The following is a 26522-nucleotide window of genomic DNA, read 5'->3' on the forward strand; positions in this document are numbered from 1 at the left end:
GTTATTAGATCCCGCCAGGAAAAGCAGGCCGGGAACAACAGTGAATGGTAGAAATATATAAAAAGCAGGCAGCAGGGTGCTGATTGGAGTGACATTAAAGCCTGGAGAGTAGCTATTCTCCTGCATGTGTCCTGGAGCAAGAAAGAGAGCTGAGCTCCTTAGAAATGGTCCACAAGAAAGTTGCATACAGACAAGATCCAGATCTTTTATTTGGTTCTTTCTGTCTGATTATTAATCATATGATGACCGTAAGGAATTTGTGGTAATAAAATTCCTGGAATTAAAGGTAGAGCTAAAAAACAGACCTGATTGTCAGTCGATAGAAAATGAAATCATAAAAACAATTTAATAAATTATGAACTGTTGCATTAACTTTAAATATTTGTTTCTTTTACGACTTTATATGTCGACAAATTTAATTTCTTTTGGATCCAAACTGTTAGTTGGCAAAAAAACAAAAACAAGCAATTTAAAACGACTTCAACACTTTACATCAGTGAAGGCGCAAAACCTTCACTGACAGAAACATAAATGACACACACACACACACACACACACACACACACACACACACACACACACAGCCATTTTAACAGCTGCATCAACACACATGTTATTTAGTGCCATTACTATAACACTGGTGTTACCTTTAAATTATTTGTATGGATAAAATCTGGGCTCTGCAGGGCAGACATTTCCTTTTTTCTTTCTCCCCATCTCTCTTTTTGTGTGTGTGAGTAAAAGAGGCTCGGCTGAATCAGTGCAGATCTGAAAGAGGAAGGGGGAGGCTAAGTTCTGAGCCTGAATTAATTCCCTAACTAATTGCGGGCAGACTTTACAGGGGATAAAAGCTGAAATCCTAAAGCCTGAAACCCATGGGCCCTCTCCCACTCTGTGTAAACCCCAGTGATGATGTACATAATTTATACTGTCAGTGTATATTTGAAATGGAAGAAGAGGAAGAGGCAAAACACAAGGGAAATGACTCAGTGGCCTAGATGCATGTTTCCTTTTTGGGGTTTCCTCTGCTTAATTTCCTCCCTCTGCCTCTCTCTTTCGTTTTGGCTGATCATTCTTTCTTTTCCTTTTAAGGAGGGAAGAAAGGTTGAAGGTGAGAATGCTAAGTCTTCTCCTCATGTGTCTCCTGATAGCTGTGAGTCAAATGATCAAACGAGGCACTTCCGCGTTGACTTTGACACACTGACAACTGACAACTCCTCCGTCACACTCATCAAAAGAAAACAATTGGGCCACTGTGTCATGGAAGCAGTCGGTGAGCAAGACAACGTTTGGGATGCGTCTTTGGAACCACATGCGGACTTTGACACGCTCATCCTCCCTCAATGGTTTTTTTTTTGGTCTCTGTGGTCAACTGAAAGCCACGAGGTCCTTCAGAAACGGACCTTCCTGTGATACACCAGTGGTTGGGGGACATTTTTTATTCAGTCTATTATGAAGCTGACAGCTCTGGGAGTCTCAGCCATAAATGTGTAACCGTGAATCACAACATCCCATGCGGCCTCGTCGAATGACTGCATGACATCATCGTTTTCCCTCCAAGAACGTGGCCTTCAAGAAACGTCTCAGCCAGCCGGCATAGACGTCTTACATGGAATCCAGTTACTGAGCTGGGAGATTTACAGTGGACCCCTGTTCATTGCTTTGGCTTTGTCTGGAGGGCAGTCTGTGTTGCTCTGAATTCGGCAAACCTCGGTTGGCAGATTAACGAAATAAGGACATTGGAAAGATTAAGATACCTCCTCAGGCAAAGCATCTGAACCTCTTTTCTCAGTCTCCAGCACCAGATCACAGGACGCAGGGAAACCCGATTCCCTTCACCCTGCCTGGGAAAGGTGGACACACGCAAGAGGAGTCGGAGCTCGACTCTGCCGCTCTTAGAACTGGAGCGCCAATCACTCCCAGCTAATGGCGGCTCAACCTGTCTGTTAAATTTCCGCCTCTTTAATATTTCATAATGAATAAAACTCGGCAAGTAGCGACTGCATGTCCTACTCGCTGTAATCATTTCTCTCATGCACTGCTTCACCATGAAGCATGCAATAGGCCTCTATTAATCTTTCTGCTGCTCTTGATTGGAAAATCCTGTTGGGCTTTAGAGTAGCACTTCACTCAACTCTCAGCCCTCCCCTTGTACACACACACACACACACACACACACACACACACACACACACACACACACACGCACGTGCAGACACAGACTTGGAGCTGAAACTAGATCAGCTGGTGTGTACTTCCACAAGTTGAAGTGTGTGTGTGTGTGTGTGTGTGTGTGTGTGTGCGTGTGCGTGTGTGCGCGTGCGCGCGCGTGACTATGAACTGCGCCAAGCCGACGTGTATTTGCACATTTTCTCTGATGTTCAAACCCTCATGCATTTTGAGCGGCCTTTTGGGAAAGCAGAATGTGGCTACAGCAGCAACGTGACTCACTAGCCGATGGAGTTATTTGACCACCGGCGGTTGTTGCTGTGGTGTCACGGACGGAGCTAAGACGCGTCTTTTCGAAAACACAAAGGGCGCTTGAGTCTTTGCAGAGAATAGTTGATGTGAGGGTGAAAACCTCAGCCGTGACGCGGTAGATGCGGTTCATAGATAATCTATATTAGCTGTCACGTGGCCTTGATGTCAAAAAGCTCCAGACTTATTGCTCTGACCTCGACACTGTCTGACCTACCATCGTGTTATGTGTCTGCAGCTGGATATTTTTTTTTTCTATATAGATGCACAAAACATAGGCCGTCACTTATTGTGTACACATTTGTCTCGGTATACTTGCACATAGTTTTTTTTTGTTGTTGTTCTCCTTGATTCCACGGCTGCCATGTGTTCGGGTTTGCAACTGAAGAATATTTTTACAGCCGCATTAAAAATCAATACGGCTGTGAATTGATAGTGTCGTGAACAGGCCCGGCGTTATTGCCTAGTCGATACGACCCGTCCCGTCACCCGAGTCCCAGCTGGGCCTGCGGAGACGTGGCCGATGGCGTTGACAGTTCCGCACGTTGATGAAAACACCAGCGCTCGCTGAACGGCCCGTCGTCCGCTTTCACACCGGTTCAGCAGCTAGAAGCAGTCTGAGTGTTACACGGGGTCAATAGAAATCTGCAGCCAAAGGCCGAGACCTCCGCTGACCGAACCTCATTGACATTTACCCTTCATTGTTCTTCCTCTCTTCCCTTTTTTGCGAATCAACAACAGGATTATCGATCTTTCCGATCGGGGTCGAATGGAGGTTTTCTTTCCTCACCAGTGTCCTCGTGCACATTTAAGCCAAACTGAAGGTTAAGTCTGCAAGTCTGGGAATCATGAACTTTGGATTTTGACCAGGAACTGTTTTAAAGTAAATATTTTAAATGTAAATTACCATAGCAGTTGTAGAGTGAGGCTGGTTACGTGTTAGTCTTGTTCTGTAAAGGTGGCTGGATGTGAAAATAGAAAGGTGGTAATCACTGCTTTTTATGTCTTCGGGCCGCTAGTTATTGATCCATCAGCTTGTGGGTGTAAGCTTCTCTTTATCGGCCCTTCTTGGTGAATATCACCTCCATACTGTCGTGACTTGTCTTTCATTTACCCATATCAGTAGACAGACTCCCGGTGGGGAACGAATCATGGCGTCAGCTTTGTTCTGTTTTTTGTAAACTTAAAAGACACAAATTTCAATCGTTGTAAACACCTTTATTTACACTGAACTCCTTCAGATTTCACTCCAGCTGAGAGAATAATTTGCTTTGTTTATGTGACTGTGCCATTTTGGATTCTGCAGTAATCGTGTAAACATGCACGAGCAGGGAGAATGTCCCAGTGGGGAAGGAGTCTAAAAGTTGAATAATTGTGTTGTTTTATTTTTAGGTTGTGTTGATTTTTTTTTTCGTTTCCCCGGAGTCGCCCATTTTAAAACGGGTTAAAAATGTTCCCCATGTGGCAAGGCTAGATTTTTCTTAACACCTCTGCACGTTATGGTCGCCTTTACTTGGTGATTATTTTATGCCTTCGTATATCTAGGAAATAACAAATTGAATCTTTTCTTCAAATGATTTCTTGACGGGTTACTAAGAAATGTGTGTAGCTTCTGTTGAGGATTTACTATTTTCCATTTCCAGTGTGGATACTAAACCCCGTCTGCCTCTGCTTTTAATCTGAATGTTCCAAGCATTGTAATTATAGAAATGTGTCATTGTAAAAGTAATGCTAAAGACACAGATACATACTGTATGTACAAAAAAAAAAAAAAAAAGCCCCTGCAGCAGTGTGAGCGTCGCCTGTGGTGGTTTTGAAGCTGAACGTGGGTGTCATGAAAGTGAGCTGGTGTAGACAGACCCTGACAGATTCTCCGTTGAGCCCGGTGACCCCGGGTCAGCTTCATGGATTAAATTTGTCTTGTGTGTGTGTGTGTGTGTGTGTGTGTGTGTGTGTGTGTGTGTGTGTGTGTGTGTGTGTGGGCCGATGTGCTGCAGATTACGCCCTGTTAGCCCTCTGATTGACGCGTCTCCAGTCACCCAACCCTGTCATTAACCCCTGATACGGGCTCATTCGCCAGCGGGACCTCCAACCTGAGCAGGACCAGTGGGAAGGTGGAGCGAAATGTCTTGAAAGTGATGGAGTCCTGCTGGTCTGTGAATGTCTTCCTGCACGAACAAAAATGGCATCTGTAATACTTTGCATTGATTTGAGATTGTACGTGCTGTTGTTGGCGTTGGACAAAAGGAAACGAATCAATCTCGCCACGATTAATCTGGATCGAGGACCGATCGCAGTAGTTTGAAGCCGCACTTTGTAAATGCCTCTGACGTTGTTGTTGAAAGACGGCTCGGTCAAGAAGAAGAACATGCTGCGCTCGGCCCTTCGACGGTGCGATGGAGACGCACTGTTGAGCGTTACCTTGTAAGTTGATGACCTTTTGTGAGCGGGAACCCTCAAATTGAATCATGCTCGGTTTAAATGCACCAAATGGAATTAGCCTAAAGTTGACACCACGATGGTATTCCCTCTCCGGAGATCACATTTACAGTTTTCACTTCACACCGGGATTCTCATTTTGGCCTAATGGGATAAATCTTCCTCTCATTTAGCAGGAATCAAATTACCTGAAAGTTTGTGTGATCTAGGCTGACATGATGGATGCGGTTTTGCCTGAAATTCTGGTCCCTGTCCACTGAACAACGAGCCATTGTTTGTCCATGCCCATGTTTTGATCCCCCTATCAGCAGGATTAGATCATTTATCTTGTGCTGTGACCTTCATCGTCATGGTGATACACGTAGCTAAGCTTTATGGAACAGGATCGTGGCTTTTTATGATCGAAGGCAGACTCCCATTTTAATATTCAGTGTTTTTGTTGACCCATTTATCCACCTTGACTAACTCTATATGGACTTTGTCATTCTATGATAACGTTGCCTTCCTTCCGCCTTTGCTCCATCAGAGCTGCTCGGCTCGGTCACTTCCGTGCAAACACGAGGTGTTATGGAGCAAATGCTGAAACAACGGAGGCTGTCGTTCTTCTCGGGAGGGGAACTTTCCAGAGAGGCGAGGTGATGCCTCTGTGAACATCTCCCACACGTTGATCTTGTCGCTTGAATCAGATTGCAACGTCAGCAGAAAAAGTTCAATTCATTTGGTCAGTTACATTTTTATTTCTGTGTCAAGCCAAACATCTGACTGAGCTCACGTGACATAAAAAAATGAAATAGAACAAAAAACTTCTGAATGAAGTGATCACAGAATAAACCTATTATAGCGTATCCAGATAATGGGCTTTATGAAAGTAAAATAATAATGGTAATGTTGTGCAGAAACGGCTTTTCTGACTTCCAGTACACTCCTACTTGGTTTGCTCCAACTATTACGTGTTTGCTGTGTTCTCAGTATCCTGACGGGCCAAACCAGAAAAAGCTCAGGTCTAATTATTAATTTAATGACGACATTGTTTCTTTTAAGCGTTCCAGTAAAGCTGCCCTTTTTTTTTTTTTAATGTTTTTAATTACACCTGTGCTTTCATCTTTTGTGATGTGTGAGTAACTTCCATACAAAGGCAGTGTTGGCGGAATGAGTTTTTGTTTTGTGGTGTTCCGACTTTGGATAAACGGCATTTACAAAAACTTAACACAAAAACGTAGAAAAGAAGAACACGGTGTCCTTGGCTACAGAATAGTTGCCCAACCTTTTCTGTGATTTCAGCTTTTTGGCATTTGGAGTTCTGGGTAGTTGTTGACGTGGTGTTACCACATCCAACGTCAATACGTGAATATATGGGTCTGTTCACGCTCCATCGAGGATCGCTTCCAGTCGTGTGCATTGACCTCCGGTTAATGTCAAACTACTGGAGCGGCCTTTAACCAATCAGAATTGACCACCGTACACCGTACGTTGTCCGTCGAAACTCCACCACTGCTGCCTTCGTTGGAACTACTCGAACGTCAACACACAGCCATATAAAACACGTTCTAACAGTGTTATCCAAAAGCACCCGGTTACTTTACACTATCAACTGGATTATTTTCTGTGTCTGAGAGAATCACGAGATGAATGGGAGCGGAGATCAAATATGAATCGTCGATTTGTTTTTCTTTGTCTTTCTGGTTTTTGATGTACTCCTCACGACAGCTTTGTTTCTTTCTCTCATTTCGATCCAAAGATGCATTATGATCATGCAGCGCACACGCAGAGTTGTTCTTTGAATGCTGCCTAACCCTCTTACAGGGAAGCGTCCTTCCACATACTCCTACTGTACATACTCTCACTGACACACAGCCAGAAGCCAAGCTAATGTAGGATAGTTTTTGTCCAAGTTCGAGAGAGAAGATCTGGGTTAGTGCGAGCCCCAGGGGGGTTCAAATGTTATTTCATGTTCGTATTATATTTATTTATTAAAATTCTCCTGGGGGCAATGACTAAGGCATTGATGCTCAGGTGCACATGCCCAGTTTCTGCAAATCGCTTCAGATTAATTGAATGTTTTTTTGGACATCATTTGCATAAAATCCAACATGTGCATGTTGGTGTTTGCTGAGTGAGTCATCTTAGAGGAGGTGGCGCTGGTGGAGTCGTGCTTTTAAAATAATGAACTGGTTCTGTGCGGAGTCTTCAAGGGTTTTCAAAAAAATAAAAAATAGAGCCTGACCAGAATGATTGCCCAGCAGAAAAGAAATTACATAAACATGGAACTGGTTTTAACTGCAGGCGTGACGCGGACCACGAAGGGGCTAAAAATACAACAGCATTGCGTGGATCTTAAAAATGGGACGTTATTAAAGTGTATAGTTTAAGGAAATAGAAATCAAATGTGGGGCGGTGCGGTGGTTAGCACTGCTGGCTCACAGCTCCGAGTTTGAACCTCGGCTGAGACCTTCCTGTTCGCATGTTCTCGCTGTGCCTGCGTGGGTTTTCTCTGGCTGCTCCAGCTTCCTCACCTTCCAAAGACGTGCGCGTCGGGTTAATTGGTGATTCTAAATGGCCCGCAGCGTGCGAACGTGAGCGTGAGCGGATGTCTGTCTTTCTGTGTTGGCCCCGTGGTGGACGGGCGGCCACGTCCACGGTGATGCCCACCTTCACGTCCACGGTGATGCCCACCTTCACGTCCACGGTGATGCCCACCTTCACGTCCACGGTGATGCCCACCTTCACGTCCACGGTGATGCCCACCTTCACGTCCACGGTGATGCCCACCTTCACGTCCACGGTGATGCCCACCTTCACGTCCACGGTGATGCCCACCTTCACGTCCACGGTGATGCCCACCTTCACGTCCACGGTGATGCCCACCTTCACGTCCACGGTGATGCCCACCTTCACGTCCACGGTGATGCCCACCTTCACGTCCACGGTGATGCCCACCTTCACGTCCACGGTGATACCCACCTTCACGTCCACGGTGATGCCCACCTTCACGTCCACGGTGATGCCCACCTTCACGTCCACGGTGATGCCCACCTTCGTTTGTAGACAGTCAAATCTATTTTAAAGAGTCATTAAGGTGGAAAAGCTAAATGCAAAACAAAAACTCTCTTCATCCTTAATCCGTGTGTTTGTTTCAGAATTCTGAGGCAAAAAAAAATAAAGAAATCCAACGATTTCATCCATCTGAAAGTCAAAGATTTGTGTTTGAGGTCAAAGTTCAGTGAATGTCCCGCCTCGTTTTTAGCCCTTTGTCCACTTAGTTGATAAGGTGCTTCCCAACCATGAATCCAAAAGTTAAACATTTACTTTTATGTTCAATATTTGTAGCGTACACACTGTAAATAAAACCTCACGGCACTTCCAATGTTAACAGTCACAAAAAGGGTGACGTCATTTGTTCTGCTGCGGCAGCATTTACTCTACGTAGCCTCGACTTGAGTGGCCCGCCACGTAAATCAAATCACTCTGTATACCTGATATTAGAAGCGTTTTACTTCAGTCTTTACAAACTAATGTTTGGCCCCACACCTGACCGAGTTGTGAGCTGCACTATCTTTAAGCTTCTCTTTGCAGCCGGTGAGCGAGTATCCGCTGACGGCACGCGACGCGTTTAGGCCTCATCGGTAAGTCAGAACCACAAAAAAAAATAACCTCGGTTACTCTCTCCTCATCGAAAATGCATGAAAACTAAAGATTTTTTTTACTGAAATGTTTGATGTTATTTTTCTTTTTTAAAATATTCTTAAAATAGATTTTATGAATCTGCCGTTGGTGAACGTTCAGGAACGGGAATCCAAGTTGAACGTTTTTTTTTTTTAATGTTACCCAGCCCGACCCGTTGTAACGCCGGAGCTATTGCCGACCACGGCCTTTGACAACGCAGTGATTACGCCTTTACAGTGATGAAACAATCCCTGTTAAGTTAGTGGTTGCAGGATACAGTCAGGAGGAAGATGCACGGCCTCGTCACTGCAACGGTGAAATAGTGTCGGGGTACCTGGTTTGATTCAATTGCAGATTCTACAGGAGAATACGCTCTTTACCTGCTCTTCAGCTCTCTATCCTATTCTGTCTGTCTGTCTGTGTGTGTGTGTGTGTGTGTGTGTGTGTGTGTGTGTGTGTGTGTGTGTGTGTGTGTGTGTGTGTGTGTGTGTGTGTGTGTGTAACCTGTTGATCCTCATAACGCTCAACCCCCGCCAGCGGTACCCGTGAATAACCCCCCGCTCTTCATCCCGTACTTTCTCTGATGTGCAAAATTGTCTGTGAGGGACTGTTGAATAATTTAACAGCCCGGTGACGGTGCTCTGTGACACTGCACTTAGTGTGTTTGCTTGTCTCATTCAGTGTGTGTGTGTGTGTGTGTGTGTGTGTGTGTGTGTGTGTGTGTGAGAGAGAGAGAGAGAGAGAGAGAGAGAGAGAGAGAGAGAGAGAACGACTGTGGGTTTGGAAAAAAAACAAAAAACAAGACAGTAGACCACACACTATTGACCGGATTGAAAAAAAAAAAAAAAAAAAAAGCTGAGCTGAAAAGGCGCTAGCACCGATAGATGCCAGAGAGGATGAATGGCTTTAATAGAGAAAAGTCCAGGCTTCGCTCCAGAGGGACGGACACACACACCGATCCCTCTGGATTCATGGGATTTCTCTGAAAAAGCTTTCACACTGAATGAGGGATGGTCTTTGTACGGCAGAATGAGTGTGACCAATGCTATGTGTGTGTGTGTGTGTGCGTGTCTGCGCCTGCATATATGCTTCTTCTTTCTTTTTTTTATTACCTTTTAAGACAAGTACAGATGTTTTGGATGCAGAGGGTTTACTGGTAATGCTTTAACTGATGGTGCCTTTATATAAAGTACCACGCAGGTTTGTCCAATGAGATAAAGAGATCTCCGTGTTGACTCTATAAATGGATCAGCAGAGCAAACTTTTACAGCTTCTTGGATAGAAAGCATTTTAAGGCATGTGGAAAATAATCCCAATGTCTAGTCCAGGGGTTGCTTAGCTCCTCTGAATTTGTAGGTCTTGGTAAGAAGTCTTTCTTCAAATCGATCCTTGTACATGCTCCAGATTTATGTTAGATTATCTGGGTGAGTTCGATTTTTGCCAGAATTATCTTCCTCCGTTTTCTCACCGTTGGTGATCCTCAGGGCACTGAGATGGATAAATGCAGCTTTCCCAATTATAACAATCTGGTAGAATGACGTTATATTTTGAGCAGAGCCCTGTATTAGGGCCACAAGGGCATGTGGTGGCTTTCATTCACAAATGTTTTGGTGTGAAGCCTAAAGACCTAATCCACTTCTTAACCTAAAAACTTAAATTAAAACATGTATTCTGCTTTCATTGCATTTCGAAAAAAAAAAAAAATGGTTGCAACTGACATTTATTTTCATTGTTAGTCCATCTTGCTGTTATTTTTTTCAATCAATTCATTATTTGGTCTTTAAAATGTTTAAGATTGTTGTGTTACAGCAGCGTACTCAATAGATTATAGAGTAACAACCAAATTAAATGCAGAATTTAAGATTTTCTGAATAAAACTCTGAATATGGAATTCAATTATGTACAATATAATTAAATTAAATTAATGAAAACAGGAGGAGTAATGAAAAAGAGAAAAAAGTGCCATAAGAGCAGGTGTGCAGAGAATAACAGTGAATAATATATGCACAACATAGTATGTATGATAAGAAACAGTGTGTGCAATACTGTGTTCACCTGTTCCACAGTGGAGTGTGTGAGTGTGTGTGTGTGTGTGTGAGCGAGTGTGTGTGTGTGTGTGTGTGTGTGTGTGTGTGTGTGTGTGTGTGTGTGTGTGTGTGTGTGTGTGTGAGTGTGTGTGTGTGTGTGTGTGTGTGTGTGTGAGCGAGTGTGTGTGTGTGTGTGTGTGTGTGAGTGTGTGTGTGTGTGTGAGTGTGTGAGTGTGAGTGTGTGTGTGTGTGTGTGTGTGTGTGTGTGTGTGTGTGTGTGTGTGTGTGTGTGTGTGAGCGAGTGTGTGTGTGTGTGTGTGTGTGTGTGTGTGTGTGTGTGAGTGAGTGAGTGAGAGAGAGAGAGAGAGCTGCTAAATTGGACAGTCCGTGATGGAGATCAGTTTGTTCAGTGACCTCCTGCTCCTCACTGACTCAGACGTCTGCAGGTTTGGACCAATCACAGTTCAGCCCTTGCAAATGACTTTTGTTGATCCCGCTGGCATCTCCGGCTCTGCCCCCCCCCCCCCCCCCCCACACACACACACACACACACAGCCCCCGGCTACTCCCAAGCACTTTAGCTAGCTTAATATTGCATAGGTTCCACTTTACACACAGATCCTATGTATGGACGTGTGAAGGGGCAACAAGTCGTGTGAAAATCCTTCTCACATGTGAAGGGTGTCATGTGTTGTACTTGTGCTTGCGCTGTTCCCATTACATCACACTGCGTAGTCTGTGTTATTGCAAGAGGCTTTTTTTTTTTTTTAACATCAATATAGAGATTAAGATTGATATCGAACTAAAGCCACACTCCTGTTCTGAGTCACAAGTGTGAGCGATTTGAGAGCTAATCTACTTTAATGGACATGTCTGCAGTGGGCAGGGTTGTTGCATCATACTCTTTTAACACTGACTGACGCCAGGCTTAAAGGCTGCGAGCGTTTAACTGCTTAACATTTTCCAAAGAAACTAATGGCCATTTAAACACGTGAACTCTCCTCTGACATTTAGGCAACGTTCTGTTGCAGCCACAGCGTGACCCGAAGCACGCTGTGGTACGACCAGCAGACACCAGACAGCTGTTTGGCTGCAGGATTGTGGCGATGCATTGTGGATCTTTCTATCCATCTAATTTAATCATCAGCACAACAGTAAATCATATTTGCGACCGTTCACGACGGTAAATGGTAAACATGCTCTATCTTTACCATTTATCCAGAACTTTAGAATCAAGATATTGGAATTTCCTTTTAATATTTCATATAAAATTAGAAGATTTTTTGTTGTTGTTGTTGCCATGTCTGCTTCCTACTATGCTGTACTGCTATGCTGTATACTGCTACTGACACGGTGTAGAGATATACTGTATAAAAGACGTGGATCCGGGTTGGCCTCTACCCATGGACATGCCCCAATATTATTATTATTATTGCTGTTTTAGTGACCGTTATTGTTTGTGGCTGAGTGACTTGACTTTATTTGTGATTTGTTAACTGTGTTTGTCTCCTAAAATGGTGCCTATTTTCAAATGTAAACGTGTATTTTTGAATATACTTGTATATGACGGCAACGATTGCGGGAATTGATGTTTGACACTCGGTTCCAAGTGAAAAAAAGCACCTGACCCACTTCTTGGTGTTCCACATGAAGAATCACATTTGTCTGCCATCCTGTTATATTACTTAAATGGAAGGAAGCACACACACACACACACACACACACACACACACACACACACACACACACACACACACACACACACACACACACTCCAAATGGTTTACATTTAATTATCAAATAAATAGTTCCAAGGGACTATCAAATCATATTTAGTTCTTGAAGTGCCTATCCCTCCTCTAACATTATAGTTTGGGTCTCAGTCCCGAGCAGACGTCCCGTGTCTCCAACCAATGACTCATCGGCTTTCAAGACCCAACCATATACACATACAGCTGTATACAACTGTAAGATTATCTGTAAAAAAAAAAAAATACAATAAAAAGAACTTTGGTGAATATATCAAATTGATTCCTGATGATTAAGGTGTCTAAAGTTACACTAAAATAAATAGTTTGATAAAAAAAAAGATTTGCACCACTTTTATCTGTGTATTAAATACGAGACCAGATCAGCTTAATCCTGAAGCAAAGGGAGTGAGCAGCCAGCTAGCCGATGAACATGTTGTATTACAGTTATGGTCCGTGTGGTAATTTCAATCAGGATTGAAAGTCTCACAAACTCATTCCTAGTCGGGACTTTATCCCCTGAGGGACGAAGCGAGACGGAAATGTAGAGGCCCGTGAAAGTATTGTGCGCCAAGTTCAACACTAAACATCCACAACTGAAAAGTGAAGTAGCCACCGTGAGGTTTGAGCTGTCGTTGCTTTCAGACAACGAGAGGAAATCACTTCAAATAAAATCCAGATTAAGAACCGGCCCGGGGCTTTAGGTCGGTGGATAGGCCACTTATTTGTCTCGCATTTGTCCCTCAATCCACCAACGGCCGCATTTATGTTGGCATTAGCCCTGAAACTAATCTGAGAAGGTAACAGTCCTTTGTGTGTGTGTGTGTGTGTGTGTGTGTGTGTGTGTGTGTGTGTGTGTGTGTGTGTGTGTCTCTCTCAGAAGTGTCACTAAGCTCCTGAGATGAGAGCTGCCCCAAAGTCTCCAAATCCAGCTTTACGGCGTAGAGTATGTATGTGTGTGTGTATTCTTCACTCTGTGAAAATGAGTCACAGCTCTAAAAACATCCACACCATGCCGCCCTGGCAGGATAATCAGAACATAATGTTTAGTTTCTTTCTATCTCACTGGATTAGTTTATTTTCATCCGGGGAGAATTTTGCGTATTGTGGAAATTGCCTCGTGGTTGGTTGCCTCAGCTTTATTTAAAACAGTACGTCACTGCGGGATGTGATTTAAAGCACAGCTACCTCCAGCGTGACTCATCAAAAGCCACCTCAGTCATCATCAGCCACACTGGGAATCATCCAGTTCAATTTGTGAACACTTGAGTGTAAGTATCATGGGTTAGATTTCAGCAAATCAGGGCTCAGAGTTGTAATGAAGACAGATAAAGTCATAGAACCGGTTTTATATTTGTTGGTTGCGCTTTCATTTTTCCAGTGGGGATTTTTTTTTTCTAATTTAATAACATGGTCACCAATAATTTGATGGCACAGAGTTCCCCAGGTTTCTATCCAGGAAGTGATGTCATTGTCGATGCCCGCTCCAGCCAGCTTTAGGACATTTTAAAACCTTTTGAAGTCGATCCATGAAAAAAATAAAACACAGAGAGGCCTGAACTTGGGCAGAAAAATCCAATAGACCAGCTTTCAGAGGGATTGGTCAAACTATGCATCAGGATGGACGTAACATTAGGTGTCAAACATGGACTTTATCTGAGAGAGGGGAGTTGAAAAGTTTGCTTGGCCAAGTTGTGCTATGGAAATTGAGGGCCTGTGATTCAGGATCTATGATTCATATCAGAGTGTGTGTGTCACGTACCGGGAGGAATGGAAAGGAAGAGGTGGGTATCAGGATTTTGATTATTATCCGATGCACCAACGAACTGTCAGAAAACCTCTGGTACAGTTGGTCTTTATCTTCCTACGTTTGTTGGAACCGACATTGTTTGATTTGAACCCTGCAGGCCTCTAAACAGGCTGCAAGGATCAGCTGACGACTGGTTGGTGTTTGTTAAGTAGATGGTGAGCACGGTACGGAAGAGGGCCTTCAAGTCAGGAAGTTGTCAAACGATATCACGGCCTTTAACTCTGTTAGTCATGTTGGTCATTACTGTTTTAGACACCATCACATCCTCTGTGCCTTATACACACATATGTACACGCACACTTTGAATTCAGGGTCTTGGCAAAACTTACTTCACTTTGCAGAAGCAGTATATTGTCTGGCTCTCAAACACGAGGCCACCAGACTCCCCAGTTGGCCTCTTTTATTTGTTTATTGTGTTCTTGTCACACCAAATGCGCAAAGATATTATATTTATAAAACTTATTTATGAAGTAAAAAACAGAACAATAATTTAGATATGTCCCACGTAACAGCACGGTTAGCTACTGCAAGTCCTTCTGCTCAACTCTGAAACATGAAATATGTCAAACTGACAACGAACAGCTTTACATTACTTCTCCAAATCAGGGAGCTTCGCACATATTTTTGTCCCGTACGCGGTGTGATTACATTTCTAACCGTTAGTCCATTGATTGATTCGTCAATTGACAGCAAATTAATCATCAGACGTTTTTGATAATCAATTTGATAGTAAGTTATTTCTGTATTGACCTAAACTTACTCATTTTAAAGCCGAGACTTGGCGCTTCAGTGTATTATGCAATATTTGATTTCAGTCTGTAAATAGTCAAAGTATGAACTGTGTGTTCACATTGATCCTTCAAATAAAATACATTTAAGACCTCTTGAATATGGACTTAAACAAACACCCTCCCTGTAACATTTTTGATTCATTCCTTCAGCCTCTCTATCCGTAGCGCTCTTGTCGGTTGCTCATAAATGCCAAGCAGGGTGGAGGGAGCGGAAGTGCAGCCACAACTTTCCCAGAGGCTCATGCAAGCGTCAGTTTGTGTTATAAATCATTCAGGGACACTCAGAAAGGGGCACAATACTTTTTTTTTATCCCTCTTCTCTCATCCCTCCATCCTCTCTCTCCCTGTTTTATTATTGAATGCGGTTCCTCTGAGGGCCCAATCTGCCACTCGGCACCATCAAGACGAGAGCGCGTTGACCAATAAGACAAGAGAGAAGGACGAAATGTGAAAGGTGGAGAAAAAGGAAAGGCGTCACTCCAGTTTGATTCCACGCAGGAAAACAGCGTCTCAAAGAAGTCGCAGGGTCACGCATGTGCTGAATAATGGATCTACTGTACTTCCTGATCGTCAGGTTGCTTGTACACAATAGGTGTTTGTTTTTTTTCCTGTGTGCCGGTCATGAAATGACAGCGTGTGTGGTGGTGGTGGTGGTGGTGGTGGTGGGGGGGGGGGTCAGGTTGTGTTCACTGGTAATAATGCCGTGGATTCTGCACCACCTGCTTGTCAGAAGGAAACACAGCACAGCAGCTGCCAGCGCTGCGCTGTCAGATCCACTCGCTCACATTTGATGTGGATATGTGGATATACCGTGTGTGTGTGTGACCCCGCGTGTACACGTGTGGGCGGAAGGAAAATATTGTGTTTGTGTTGGCTTGTGGGTGTGCTGTGTGAAAGCTCGTGTTTGCCCAGAGTGTTGCGTGTCGCGTCCTTGAACTCGTGTGTTTGAAAGAGGAAGAAAGACGACGTGTTCGTCTGCAAGCTTTTTATAAAATGCCAAGACATTTAGTTGGAGGTGCCGTCGTCTGGGGGGCGTCGGGCTCCGCGACCCTGAGTGTGGACGAGCGTGTGGAAGGAAATCGGTTAACGTAAAGATGCTCCCCGAATCATACGAAATAAAGGGACACTTGCGGCATTTTAAGACATCAGCACCAGGCACGTGGTGTTATTGCCACCTGACTGAGGTAACTGAAAGCGTTCATTCATGCCAAACTGTTACGACAGCATGAGTTGAGATCCTGTTTTCTCCGTAGCCAGGTTGTCTGTCCACCCGTCCATCTGTCCTGTACTCCTGAATGCGGTATCTCAAGAGCACTGTGATGCTATTTCTTCAGACTTGGCACAAACGTTCCGTTGGGCCCAAGGATGAGCTGATTAGATCTCGGTGGCCAGAGGTCAAAGGTCAAAGTCACAGTAACCTCACAAACTCCTGTGTTCGTAAACGCGATATCTGAGAAAAAGCCTTGAAGGAATTGATTGAAATTTAGCAGAAAAGTTGACTGGAACTCAACAGTGAACTGGTTAGGTTATAGTTGTTAAAGGTCAAAGGTCACTGAGACCTAATGATCATACAATCTTTGTGAACTCCTTACCTCAGAAACACCTTGGAGGAACTTCTTTAAACTTGGCACATACGTTTACTTGGACTAAAGGATGAACTAATAATATTTTGATGGTCAAAGGTCACCATTTTTGTGAACGCGATGCCGTAACTCAGAAACAGAAGGGAAGATTAAGATGATACTTCACATTTGGTTGAACGTTGGTTGAATTGATGACACCATTCTTGGGTACCATTGTACGGATGTCCTGTGCAGTTGGGTTGAAGATGTACGTGAAGCTCCCGTTTTACAAATAACAGTCTCTTGCAGCAACATTTGCATCTGAAGCTTCGTTGACTGTCGTGTCTTCAACTTTGTGTTCAATCAGAATCTCCTTTATTGGCCAAGTTCCTTCACTACATATATTATATGAGTCTGGACAAATATGGATATAAACTGCAAGGCATACAACCGCGAGGTGGAAATTCTAGTCGTTTCTTTTGTGGAGGTCACATTGCCGTCTTTCCTGAAGCTGATGAAACGAGGGACCATTGAGAGGATAATAACTGGCAATCGTTTGAAATCTCTTCCTCTGCTTGTACGTCACATTTGCTTGTTAAACAAGAGAGGAGAAAGACAAAGCAGCAACCCACTGAGTTGTAAGGAACATACTGTAAAATGTATAAAATGCTTGCCGAGACTGTTGAGTCTTGTGTTTGGTAATATGTCAGTCAAAATTGACGGAAAAAAAAGATTTGTTTGGCGTTTAGGTATTTGCAGAAGTTCATCAGTCAAAAAAAAAAATCAACAACACAAAAGCAACTGCCATGATACAAAATAGAGGTGTTTAAACCGTAGTCATAGAGATTATAGAGATAATGAGGATGATTTTTTTTTATCAAACTGAAATACTTTTCCTCAATGAATGTCGTCATTGTTTGGTGTATGAACTGTCAAAACATGGAATCACTATTTTTTGGGGGAAATTTTGGTAAAAAAACAACAACAAAGAAGTCACATTTCACCTTGATTCACTTAATCACAAGTACAATTTCATAATGCGTTTGACTTATTGTACGTGTACTTGTGCGATTTTAATGCAACCATGTAACCTTTAGTTTGTCTCCTCTCTCTCAGGTGCAGTCATTTTCCAGTCATGAGGAAAACTGGCAGAAAAACAAGTCTGGCCATAAACTGAGGAGGGAGAGAGGGAGAGAGGGAGAGAGAGGGAGGGAGAGAGGGAGGCTCGTCTGACTTCCCTTTTCACATTTCCTACAGGTGAGTTACACACACTTCACTCTCTGGTGCTTTCTGGTCTATTATTTGTTTTAAATCAGGGCAACTCTTTCTTTTTTATTATTATGTTATGATTTTTAGCCATTTTCTAGCAAATATTTGCATTTGTATGTATATGTGTCAAAATCCTCTTCATGCTACAGTTGGGCCGACAACACAGGCGTCTGCCAACTGTTAACTGGTACTTGTTTACCTCATATTGAAAGCTTGCTGTCCCACCAGCTGTATGACGTATATGATGTCTAAAACAACCCTGTCACTTTGAATTAAATGGAAGGAGGCGATTTTTTTTTTTTTTTTTTTTTTTTTTTCTTCACCTTTTCCACGGCTTTCTCAATATATCTGAAGTATGCAAACATTGTTTACAGCCCACTTATGGCCCATACGTGTTTTGGGGTTGACGGTATTTAATATAAACAGGATTGATTGTTGATGTTAGATTTACATCTGTAGTTTGCAGCTCCACATCACTGATAATTATCTTGGAGCCAAGTAAAGTCCATCGTCATTGTGTTTTTGTTTTCTAAATGACATTTCAGCTGAATGTGGTGGAACACAGTGGCCTCAAAATGCAGATTTTTGTGTGATAACCACAGTTGCTAAAATCCTTCCTGTCTTTCCTTTATGTTGTTTCGACTTGAAAGTTGTTTTGCTCGTGCATCTCTAAGCCGTATTGATCGAAGAAGGCCTGAGGTTGGTCTGTGGTTTGGACTCTTTTATGAATTGTGCAATAATGTAAATCCTTCCGTCAACTTGACATCATCGCACGGAGCCAACAGCAATCACTGGGTTGAGTGGAAAATCAGGCGTGTGTGTGTGTGTGTGTGTGTGTGTGTGTGTGTGTGTGTGTGTGTGTGTGTGTGTGTGTGTGTGTGTGTGTGTGTGTGTGTGTGTGTGTGTGTGTGCACATTCTTTGCCGTGGGCAAAGCTTGCTGCTGAGTCACACCCTGATTGGGAAAAGAGCTTGTGGGGATTGGGTGTGGTGGAGGGGAACTATTTGGACTCCAGAAGGACTCTCCAGGAAAGATGAGGGCTGATTTCAAAAGTCTAGATTTTCGCTCACATGGAGACTTGCGAGTTTGTGGGCAGAGAACCTGAGAAGTTCAGACCAGCCGGAACAATTCAGCTCCACAATCAAGTACATAAGAAGGCTGACTGTTATGAGTCGGTGGCACAAAAATCAAATCATCAATGAGAATATTTCAAACTCGCAACTACTCGCAATTTGTCACTGTGCAAACCTTTGAGACCTGTCAGTTTACACCAAAACAACTAGATGAGATGGTGTACCATCTCCATAGCAACGACTCACTTTACTTCTGTGTTAACTGTTTGCACTGCGCCTCATCTTCACGTATGTTTTGAAGGAGTTCCACACTGAACTTTCTGACAGCCGTAGTCGTCTTTGCATGTTTCCCTCGAAACTCGCACATCTAAACTCTTAAGTGATGCACAGTTTTACCTGCAAAGCTGTGGAGCCTGGTAGGCGTGGTTCTTCTTCTCCTTATGTTGTTTAATGGCAGCTGGCAGACAGCTTTTAGATGCATTACTGCCCCCTTCAGACGGGAGTAACGCCGGTAAAAACAAGGTGAAATCAGGAAGAAAAGTAGTCGCACATGCTAATCATTTATTTCTAATATTTGAATGACTATTAGAATATTTGAAAAACATATCCCATCCCCAGTTAATACATATGACTGAATTCCAAGAGTCCACAGTTTGGATGAATGGCATTTTAATCAAGCTATTGTATCAATGTGTAAGCGTGCTGGGATATCTATACCCATTTACTCGTATACCATAGATGACCATGTATATTGATTCAGAGCACTTCACAGGAGGAAAAGCCTCTTTCAGAATTCCAATTGATGAGAAACAAGCCTATCACATTTAGCCCTTTAAATTGGCTAGTCATCACTGTTTAATCCGCCATCGCACATTTAAATATGCTGCTATATTATTCATACCGTAACTAGGCTGACCTATTTAATGTCATGCAAGAGGCACACACAAACACACACACACACACACACACACACACACACACACATGCACGCACACATTCAGTGCTCTCCGGAGACCTTGCACTCTGATCAGATGTGAGGCTCTATCTGCTCTCTCTATTTTTTTTTTTTTATTTTTTTTTTTATTAGACAAGATTACTGAAATGCAGTGATTTTCATTTTTTTGGGGCGTGTGTGTGTGTGTGTGTTGTGTGTGTGTGTGTGTGTGTGTGTGTGTGTGTGTGTGTGTGTGTGTGTATGTGTGTGTGTGTGTGTGTGTGTGTGTGTGTGTGTGTGTGTGTGTGTGTATGTGTGTGTGTGTGTGTGTGTGTGTGTGTATGTGTGTGTGTGTGTGTGTGTGTGTGTGTGTGCTAACACATACATACATGTGTACCTTTTACACACAAACATACACACAACTCGGAAGCTCTAAGCCGCCTGTAATGTCATGATAGAAGTTGAGGGAGGTGGATTATTACGTAATTCTTATTCTTTCTCTCTTACAAACATACACGCACACTCGACGCTAAATCTCAACGTTCAATTTGGTGGATTTACCACTTCTTTTTTCCGTTTCTGATTAGAGCTGGCGATTTGAATCCCAGTAAGAATTCCCACAGTCTGTCTAATTCCTGTTCCTGCCTAAAGCTGGGAGGGGAGCCAGTAAGCTGCTAAACCCCCCCTGGCTACACACACACACACACACACACACACACACACACACACACACACACACACACATGCACACGTGCAAACTGACAAGCACATATGGACTGTCACTGATGTATTGGCGCAAGTATATTTGTATGTACATTTCATATATATAAATATGAGCACACTGTGTACACACACACACACACACTCACACACAACCTCAGAAGCATGAACTTCACTTGCACTCACATGAGATTTTAGACAGAATATAGTCAAACCCAGAAGACTCCATGCAAAATGAATGATGAGAAAATCACGTTTTCTTCCCCTTCAAAACGTTTCTTCTTAAAGTGATGATCGATAAAAGGGAAGGGAGGTACAAAATGAAATGAAAGTGTAGTGTTCAACCGAACTGAAGGAGTTTAATGTGCTTTCATGGAGATAGGAGGGAGAATAAGATGGAGCCACTTTGCAAATGTCCACACACACAGAGGGAACTTGGTGTTTCTTGTTTTCTGTCAAACTCTCAATCTAATACATCATCAGATGTTTTCATGCATCAGTATTGTTCACAAAGGAACATGTACAACCATCTTATTTTCTCTGTCTCGTCTGTAGTACATCTATAGATCTGTTAATACTTGCAAAAACGTATGCAAACTCAATGTGTTTTTTGAAAGAATGTCAATCTTTTCGATGAATGAAACTTTTGTTTTATTTAGAAATTCAAAATGTGTGCAGGAAGCTCCGTGTGATGTCCCATTTAAATCTGTGTGCTGCAGCACGGGGTGTAGGGCCATATCCACCAGCTTGATGGTCCAGTTACAACATGTTGGTACATGAATTAGTAATAGCATCACCAGTAGAGGGCCTGCGGGTGGAAGGGTGTATGTATTTGTTTGTGTATTTCGGTTTGTGTGTTTCTTGAGTGAGCATGTTGAACTTTGACCCACATTTACCACATGTATGCTTGAATGTGCTTTTGTACATGTGATACACCCACTGCAGCGGTCTTACAATAACTTCTTTAGAGCTTGTTAAATAGCATTTTCTGCCTTTAAAATTTATCTTATTATCAGTCAATGGGAAATATTTGATACAGTCACTATTCGGCCGCTGTTTTCCCCAAGAATAAAAGTTTGGGGGGGACATTGAGTTCTTGTAATAATTTTAAATTTCTTGGCAAAACACGTTCAAAACTTGTCGATATTGCTCATTAAGGTTTTCAGGTGTGTGTGTGTGTGTGTGTGTGTGTGTGTGTGTGTGTGTGTGTGTGTGTGTGTGTCTAAAAGTCCAAGTCAGATTAGCATCAATCATATAATCCCTTCAACATGCATAATTTGTTTTTATGATGTATAGTAATCCTTGAGCCTAATTACTTGTCCCTGTGGTAACCCCTCCCCGGGCGCGCGCACACACACACACACACACACACACACACACACACACACACACACACACACACACACACACACACACAGACGCACACACATAACTCATTTATTCACTTAGACACTTGTGTGTCCATGCAAAGTGTGTTATTCCTGCACATACACACCAATGCACACCTGTACATGTGTACATGTAGTAAAGAATTCAAACCCTCCAAACATTCAATCTGTTTGAGCCTAATCAGCTCTCAGAAGAATACCATTCACACATCCACAGTAACAACATATGCACGCACACACACACTCAGATGCACACGGAGCGACCTTTCCAAACGCCGGGCTTTCACCGGACTAGTAACAGCTTTACCAAGCCCCCTGTGTTACAACCTGTTGTTGCCAGGTTGCATCACTTCACACATCTTATACGAGGAGGGAGGAAGAGAAAGAAGAGGAAGAGGGGGAGGAGGAGGAGGGACAATGCAAAAGAGCGTGAGAGGTGGAGGGAGGGAGGTGTGAAGTCTCCAGAGTGATACATGTCTCCATTTTTATCTGTCTTTGACACATCTACTGACTCTTTCCATCATCCTAGTTTAGATGTGCTTTTCAAAGCGGGGGGGAGGGGGGGTAAAGCTCGCTCACTCTCAGTAGGTCCGTGTTCCTCTGTCTGTCTGTCTGCCTGCCTGCCTGCCTGCCTGCCTGCCTGTCTGCCTGCCTGCCTGCCTGCCTGCCTGTCTGCCTGCCTGCCTGTCTGCCTGCCTGCCTGCCTGTTTGTCTGTCTGCCTGCCTGCCTATCTGTCTGTCTGTCTGCCTGCCTGCCTGCCCGCCCGCCTGTCTGTCTGCCTGCCTGTCTGCCTGCCTGCCTGCCTGTTTGTCTGTCTGTCTGTCTGCCTATCTGTCTGTCTGTCTGCCTGCCTGCCTGCCCGCCCGCCTGTCTGTCTGCCTGCCTGTCTGCCTACCTGTCTGTCTGCCTGTCTGCCTGCTTGCCTGTCTGTCTGTCTGCCTGCCTGCCTGTCTGTCTGCCTGCCTGCCTGCCTGCCTGCCCGCCCGCCCGCCCGCCCATCTGTCTGCCTGCCTGTCTGCCTGCCTGTCTGTCTGCCTGCCTGCCTGCCTGTCTGTCTGTCTGTCTGTCTGCCTGTCTGTCTGCCTGCCTGCCTGCCTGTCTGTCTGTCTGTCTGCCTGCCTGCCTGCCTGCTGAACATTCCTTCTTCCTCTCTATAATTGTCTTATACTGACTCTTCCCACTTTTTGTTTTTCTTTTGTAACCATTTCCTTCTTCTTTGCTTTTCTTATAATGAAAGCAGCATCGTTAAGTTGTGTTGTTGTGCTGTGGATGTGTGTTTGTGAGAGTTGAGATGGAGGTTGTGTCAGGCTTTATTTCAGCGGCTATCTGGAGAGCACAAACAGGCGTGATGAGACAAGGACAGGGCTGATGCAAGCAGGAGACACACAGACAATACACGGAGTCACAGACACACACAGGTTGACATTGTAGGTCAATAGTTAGACAACAGATGAAAATGCAATGAAATACAGAGAAACCGCTCACGAGCAGCCGCAGCTACATTCAAGCGTCAGCACAAACATACACATACCGTAAGATCCTGTATGGTTTTCTTTTGCTGCTGAATTTTGGTGAATACATACAGAATTGGGTTGTTACTGTTGTCAAGGTTACTGTTTTGTGAGATTTTGTGGTTTTATGTTGGAATTAATTTAACATGCGCATTAATAAAACAACAGGGCACCGATGTTTAATTTACAACCTGTAAGTATTGATACAATTTCTGAAGAGCCAGAATCCCACGAAGCATCTGAGGATGCTCACTAGCATTTTAATGACGTGGTTTGAATTGCTAGTAACCATGAAGAAGAATCTGCAGGCTGGAGGCTGGGTTCCTTTTACAGTGTTGGGAAGTAACCTGTAACCAGTTACATTTGATAAGTTACGTAAAATAAATGTAATTGTAAACAGCTACTGAGCAATAATATGTAATTAGTTGTCAGTTCTATTTAAAATATTGGTGATTACAAAGGTTTTACATCCAAACGTATTCTGTTCAGTTAAAAGCTTATATGTAGAATATATTTATTTTTTGCTTTGCGTCTTTTCACTGCACAGGAAGGTCTTCTGTCCACTTCTGATTGCCTCTCTTGTTTGCATTTTTTTGTCTTGTCACCATCTTTTGTCTTCCATTCAAATCGAAGTGCACTGCCATAAGCAACCACGCCAAGGTGATCAGACAAGACAGAGTAATTTAAAAGAATTCATTCAGCAATCATTGTGAACAAACTATGAACAGTACGCAGCCTTTTTGACAGTTACATCATCCCTCGGCGCGGAGTCCACCGAGCAGCAACCAACAGTGACGTCACCAATTGGTTTGTGAACGGCAATAATGAAGTTTCGAGTTTGAATATTGGCGCCATCTTTTTAGTTCGGAGCGGTTTGGAGCCAGAAGTGACCATATTTGGTGTTTCAGTGGCTCTGACTCCATCTGATTGGAAACCAGACGATATTACATCCTGCCCCCTGATACCTCTAACCTAACTGCACCACAGGCCTGTCAATCAAACAGACATGCTCCCCAAAAACACAGCTCTCTGAGATTTATTTTCTAATTAATGGATTATTTTCAGATGGACCGCTAGCTTTAGCTAACATCACCGAAATACCTGAGGAAAAAAGTGTATTGACTTCGAAACCTCTAGTGGCCCCTGGTGGTATGGCAGCTTAAGGCACTTCCACTATTATGTACAGTCTATGGAGTCGACCTGAATGTAGACTTGGTTTGAGGTCATCGGGACATTTCTCCTTTACTGTTTGACAGTAATCAGCGTTGAGTCCTATCGTGAGGTTTACACTGACTAATTCAAATTTATGTTTTAGGACTTTAAGATTTTAAAGCATTTATCCAGAAAAGTAACAAAATGTAATAATTTGCATTACTTTGAAGTAATTGAAATAGATACATCACTTATTACATTTTTACAACGGTAACTAGTAATATGTGGCGTATTGCATTTCAAAAGTCACCTTCCCAACACTGTGCATACGCTTCCATTGCTATACTGTACTCGGTTCATTCAACATTCGTCACAGCTTTATCAAAGTCACGGGGAACTCCGCTCGGGGTTTCATGCTTCTAAGAAAAGCCACTACAACCAATAGATGCCTTAAGCTTGTGTATGTGATCATCCACATTATGTAAGCAGGTAAACTGAAACCAGGCCTGTTGTGTGTGTGTGTGTGTGTGTGTGTGTGTGTGTGTGTGTGTGTGTGTGTGTGTGTGTGTGTGAAAACAGCCATCGTTGTTTCCAAGCATGTTCTGGAGCATTCTTCGAGAGAAATCAAAGCTAAATGCCATGAAATTGATTTTAGTCAGGCGACAGCACAACTGACTTTCCCAGTGCTGAGATGTTAGAGGAGCTTTGTCAACAGCACCAAGCTGTCACGGTGCTTCAGGAGACCTTTCCTTGTACAGAAGGTTACATAAAGCAGCATGTGTTTTTAAATCCTATTGGGATAATGATATGAAGAGAGAGAAAAAAAAAAAACTTCCTTATTGTGCAATGACAACAAAGCGAGTTTATTTATGTTGCACCATTTAGACACAAGGCAATTCAAAATGCTTCACAGAGGCATAGAAACATAAAAATAGGACATTAAAATTGCATTTAAAAGACAATGAAAACAGAAACAAAAGCAAAAAAGTATTAAGCGAGTATTTCATTTACGTGAAAAATGGAGAAAATAATAATATTTTAAACTTTGATTTAAGTGAGCTGACGGTTGTAACTGACCTCACGTATTCAGGAAGTTTGTTCCACAGGTGGGTAGAATAAAAACTGAAAGCTGCTCGGTTTGGATTCTGGGAACATCGACTGATCCGGTTCCAGATGACTTAATTAAGTAAATCAGACATGTATTTAAGTGCTTTAAAGACAAGCGATAGGATTTTGAAATCTATCCGTTGACACACAGGAGGATTGTGTAGTGATTTTCTCAGCGGTGGATTGTGCTCCACTTTCCTGGTGTTTGCGAGTTTGGCAGCAGAATTATGGACGAGCTGCATCGGTCTGCTTCATTTTTTTACAAAGACTTATGAAGACACCGTTGCAGTAGAGCAGCGTGCTGGAATAAACACATGAAGTTCTTCTGTGTCATTCTTGCTCTGCTTTTAATTTTGTAATTGTCTTTATATGGCCGTTTAAAATTTAGGTCAGAGTCAATAACTACAACAAGAACACCCCATTAACTGCTGTCAAAAAGCTTCAGGCCAATTCAAAGGGAAATGATCTCCCGGTTCACCAGCATCTCTTACATCGGCTTCCGACTCTCTAAGGTTCCTTGAATATTGTGTTTTTACACAGAGTGAGATTATAATTTTTTTACCAAACACAACGACATTTGCAGATATGTAAAGAAAAATGGAACCACAGCTTTGAGATTAAGAGGAACAAAATGTGAATCAGGGATAATTCAAGTTTTGCGATGAATCTTTGCAACCTGAGATTCCCGTACTGAACCTAATGTCATCCAAAACCTCAAGGCTGCCCTCTTTATGAATCCGGTGGAACAGAGGGCGCAGGACTTTGCCTTTAAGACCGATATTTTTAGGAGTGGGTGTGATGGCTCAGAGCCCTTTAAGAGCAGGGGATTAGGGTGATGCTGATGCTTAGT

General features: G+C 43.2%; 1 protein-coding gene across 3 annotated transcripts in view; it reads left to right on the top strand.

Annotated features, from left to right (window-relative positions):
• Window positions 1-26522, top strand: part of taok3a (TAO kinase 3a) — a 73801-nt gene that overhangs the window by 9079 nt on the left and 38200 nt on the right. For all 3 annotated transcript variants that reach the window (XM_069138388.1, XM_069138389.1, XM_069138387.1), the window contains exon 2: window positions 17635-17775. The gene's annotated coding sequence lies outside the window, so the exon portion shown is untranslated. The remainder of the gene's footprint in view (window positions 1-17634; window positions 17776-26522) is intronic.

The sequence above is a fragment of the Embiotoca jacksoni genome, unplaced genomic scaffold, assembly GCF_022577435.1.
Source record: "Embiotoca jacksoni isolate LCO1_2020_lvr unplaced genomic scaffold, fEmbJac1.0.p SCAF_8, whole genome shotgun sequence".
NCBI classification, from domain to species: Eukaryota; Metazoa; Chordata; class Actinopteri; family Embiotocidae; genus Embiotoca; species Embiotoca jacksoni.